Source organism: Oncorhynchus gorbuscha, linkage group LG02, assembly GCF_021184085.1.
Source record: "Oncorhynchus gorbuscha isolate QuinsamMale2020 ecotype Even-year linkage group LG02, OgorEven_v1.0, whole genome shotgun sequence".
Taxonomy (NCBI): domain Eukaryota; kingdom Metazoa; phylum Chordata; class Actinopteri; order Salmoniformes; family Salmonidae; genus Oncorhynchus; species Oncorhynchus gorbuscha.
In genome coordinates this window covers 96667145-96671938 of record NC_060174.1, presented here as the reverse complement: position 1 = coordinate 96671938, position 4794 = coordinate 96667145, and the positions used below count along the sequence as shown (strand labels likewise).

The window sequence follows — 4794 nt, the reverse complement described above, 5'->3', positions numbered from 1 at the left end:
CATTTAAGTCATTTAGCAGACGCTCTTATCCAGAGCGACTTACAAATTGGTGCATTCACCTTATGACATCCAGTGGAACAGTCACTTTACAATAGTGCATCTAAATCTTAAGGGGGGTGAGAGGGATTACTTGTCCTATCCTAGGTATTCCTTAAAGAGGTGGGGTTTCAGGTGTCTCCGGAAGGTGGTGATTGACTCCGCTGTCCTAGCGTCGTGAGGGAGTTTGTTCCACCATTGGGGGGCCAGGGCAGCGAACAGTTTTGACTGGGCTGAGCGGGAGCTGTACTTCCTCAGTGGTAGGGAGAGCGAGCAGGCCAGAGGTGGATGAACGCAGTGCCCTTGTTTGGGTGTAGGGCCTGATCAGAGCCTGGAGGTACTGAGGTGCCGTTCCCCTCACAGCTCCGTAGGCAAGCACCATGGTCTTGTAGCGGATGTAGCGGATGCGAGCTTCAACTGGAAGCCAGTGGAGTGCCAACACTTTGCAATATTGTAGATTCATGGGGCGACAATTTTCTACCTTTCTACCTAGTGGTTAGAGCGTTGGACTAGTAACTGAAAATTTGCAAGATCCAATCCCAATTGGCAGAAAAGACTCTGAACTGAGAAGGAACATGGGGGTATTTTGAACCACAGAGAATTGGTCTCCAATATGTTATTACTATTTTTAATATGAAATATTTTTTACATTTACATTTAAGTCATTTAGCAGACGCTCTTATCCAGAGCGACTTACAAATTGGTGCATTCACCTTATGACATCCAGTGGGACAGTCACTTAACAATAGTGTATCTAAAACTTAGGGGGTGGGGTGAGAGGGATTACTTATCCTATCCTAGGTATTCCTTAAAGAGGTGGGGTTTCAGGTGTCTCCGGAAGGTGGTGATTGACTCATCTAACATTGGTGATTTTTTCATCTAACATAAAGTCCAGACAAACAAATTAGCATTAAAGCTGAAATCGAAGCACAACTTCCACCACGTAGCAAAATCCTGTTAAAATGGCCAGTTTTGTAATTGTCAAGTAGTCCCTCCAAGCCAAGGTGATTATAAGACCAGATTTGGTCCCAAAGAGTACAATTACAATCACTTATTTTATGATGATTGTGGGTGATTGTGCCATCCCTAATCCCGCTCACTGATACAGACTTTCATTTCCATATAAACATGAAATCCCAAGAAGGGATGTGTCATGTTTTGTCTTATTTTGTCTTGTCATTTTGCTTTTCCCTCTGTTCGTTTTCCCCCTGCTGGTCTTTTTAGGTTCGTTCCCCTCTTTCTCTCTTCCTCCCTCTCTCTCTTCTCTCTATCGCTCCGTTCCTGCTCCCAGCTGTTCCTATTCCCCTAATCAATCATTTAGTCTTCCCACACCTGTTCCCTATCTTTCCCCCTGATTAGAGTCCCTATTTCTCCCCTTGTTTTCCGTTTCTGCCCTGTCGGATCCTTGTCTATTGTTCACCGTGCTGTGTCTGTGTATCGCCCTGTCGTGTCGTGTTTCCCTCAGATGCTGCGTGGTGAGCAGGTGTCTGAGTCTGCTACGTTCAAGTGCCTTCCCGAGGCAACCTGCAGTTCATGATCGAGTCTCCAGTCTGTTCTCGTCATTACGAGTGGAATTATGCTTTATGATTGTAGATTTACTTTACTGGATTAAAGACTCTGTTTTCGCCAAGTTGCTTTTGGGTCCTCATTCACCTGCATTACAGAAGGATCCGACCAAGAATGGACCCAGCGACTATGGATTCTCTCTACTCTACTCTCGAGTTCCAGGGAGCGATGCTCGGCAGACACGAGCAGGAATTGTCTGCTGCTCGGCATGCCGTTGAGACCCTGGCCGCTCAGGTCTCCGACCTCTCAGGACAGTATCAGAGTCTTCGTCTCGTGTCACCAGCTACTTCCGGTTCTTCCGAGCCTCCGGAACCTAGGGTTAATAACCCACCATGTTATTCTGGGCAGCCCACTGAGTGCCGCTCCTTTCTCACCCAGTGTGATATAGTGTTCTCTCTCCAACCCAACACATACTCAAGAGAGAGCTCGGATTGCCTACGTCATATCACTCCTTACTGGTCGGGCTCGGCAGTGGGGCACAGCTATCTGGGAGGCAAGCGCTGAGTGTACTAACAATTATCTGAACTTTAAAGAGGAGATGATAAGGGTTTTGATCGCTCAGTTTTTGGGAAAGAAGCTTCCTGGTCCCTGTCTTCCCTATGTCAAGGTAATCGATCCATAACGGATTACTCTATAGAGTTTCGCACTCTTGCTGCCTCCAGTAACTGGAACGAGCAGGCGTTGCTCGCTCGTTTTCTGGAGGGACTCCACGCTAAGGTTAAGGATGAGATTCTCTCTCGGGAGGTTCCATCCAGCGTGGATTCTTTGATTGAACTCGCTATTCGCATTGAGCACGGGTAGATCTTCGTCACCGAGCTCATAGAAGAGAGCTCGCGTTAACTGTGTCTCCCCTCTCTCCGACACTACCGTCTTTCCCCACTGACTCAGGTGTTGAGCCCATGCAGCTGGGGGTATTCGCATCTCGACTAAGGAGAGGGAACGGAGAATCACCAACCGCCTCTGTCTCTATTGCGGTTCCGCTGGTCATTTGTCATTTCATGTCCAGTTAAAGGCCAGAGCTCATCAGTAAGCGGAGGGCGACTGATAAAGCGCTACTAGGCGGTCCTCTCCGTCAAGTACATGTACTACCTTACCGGTCCATCTACGCTGGACCGGATCGGCACTTCCTGCAGTGCATTAATAGACTCTGGGGCAGAGGGCTGTTTTATGGACGAAGCCTGGGCGCGGGAACATGACATTCCTCTCAGACAGTTAGGGAGCCCACGGTCATGTTTGCCTTGGATGGTAGTCCTCTCCCCAGTATATTATATGAAACACTACCTTTAACCCTCACTGTATCTGGTAACCATAGTGAGACCATTTCTTTTTTGATTTTTGTTCACCTTTTACACCTGTTGTTTTGGGTCATCCCTGGCTAGTGTGTCATAATCCTTCTTTTGATTGGTCTAGTAATTCTATCCTTTCCTGGAACGTTTCTTGTCATGTGACGTGTTTAATGTCTGCTATTTCTCCTGTTTGTTCTGTCCCCTCTTCTCAGGAGGAACCTGGTGATTTGACAGGAGTGCCGGAGGAATATCATGGTCTGCGCACGGTCTTCAGTCGGTCCAGAACCAACTCCCTTCCTCCTCACCGGTCGTATGATTGTTGTTCTGATCTCTTCAAGAAGCGTTTTGCATCCGCTTCTATCCTTGTTGCACCTGACGTCACTAAACAGTTTATTGTTGAGGTTGACGCGTCGGGGGTGGGCGTGGGAGCCATTCTGTCCCAGCGCTCCGATACTGACGATGGGGTCCACCCTTGTGCGTATTTTTCTCATCGCCTGTCACCGTCGGAACGTAACTATGATGTGGCTAACCGCGAACTGCTCGCCATCCGTTTAGCCCTAGGCAAATGGCGACAGTGGTTGGAGGGCGACCGTTCCTTTTGTCGTTTGGACTGACCAAAAGAACCTTGAGTACATCCGTTCTGCCAAACGACTGAATGCGCGTCATGCTCGTTGGGCGTTGTTTTCCTTTCGTTTCGAGTTCGTTATTTCTTATTGCCTGGGTACTAAGAACACCAAGCCTCATGCTTTATCCCGTCTCTTTAGTTCTTCTGTGGCTTCTACCGATCCCGAGGGGATCCTTCCTGTTGGGCGTGTTGTCGGGTTGACTGTCTGGGGTGAGAGACAGGTTAAGCAAGCACTCACGCACACTGCGTCGCGCGCGCTTGTCCTAGTAACCTTCTTTTCGTTCCTGTTTCTACTCGTCTGGCTGTTCTTCAGTGGGCTCACTCTGCCAAGTTAGCTGGCCATCCCGGCGTTCGGGGTACGCTTGCTTCTATTCGCCAGCGGTTTTGGTGGCCTACTCAGGAGCGTGACACGCTTCGTTTCGTGGCTGCGTGTTCAGACTGCGCGCAGAAGAAGTCTGGTAAAAAAAATTCTGCTCCTGGTCTTGCTGGGTCTCAGTCTGTTCCCTGCCATCGCATCTCTCCTGTTCTTGTTCCTGCCCTTGCTGTGTCTCAGTCTGTCCCTAGTTGTTACTCTCCTGGCCTGTTTGGTCCTGTTTGCTCTAAAGCTTTCAGTTCTCTACCATTGTCTCATTTTTTTTTTTAGAGTAGTACCCTAGTTTCCCTTTTTATCGTTTTCGTTACGGTCCTGAGGAGAGGAGTTGGGTTCTTTCTCGACGTGCTGGACCGTTGTGATCTATGATTTCCTCCGTTGCCGCCAGTGTTCCTCCTCGAGAGCGCCAGGAGGCGCTCGGTGAGTGGGGGGTACTGTCATGTTTTGTCTTATTTTTGTCTTGTCATTTTGCTTTTCCCTCTGTTCGTTTTCCCCCTGCTGGTCTTTTTTAGGTTCGTTCCCCTCTTTCTCTCTTCCTCCCTCTCTCTCTCTCTCTATCGCTCCGTTCCTGCTCCCAGCTGTTCCTATTCCCCTAATCATTTAGTCTTCCCACACTGTTCCCTATCTTTCCCCCTGATTAGAGTCCCTATTTCTCCCTTGTTTTCCGTTTCTGCCCTGTCGGATCCTTGTCTATTGTTCTGCTGTGTCTGTGTATCGCCCTGTGGTGTCGTGTTTCCCTCAGATGCTGCGTGGTGAGCAGGTGTCTGAGTCTGCTACGTTCAAGTGCCTTCCCCGAGGCAACCTGCAGTTCATGATCGAGTCTCCAGTCTGTTCTCGTCATTACGAGTGGAATTATGCTTTATGATTGTAGATTTACTTTACTGGATTAAAGACTCTGTTTTCGCCAAGTT

General features: G+C 48.7%; 1 protein-coding gene across 6 annotated transcripts in view; it reads left to right on the top strand.

The window, feature by feature from the left end:
* The window catches only part of LOC124013748 (rap guanine nucleotide exchange factor 6-like), a 429435-nt gene that overhangs the window by 114293 nt on the left and 310348 nt on the right, over nt 1–4794 (top strand). The gene's annotated exons all lie outside the window — the stretch shown is intronic.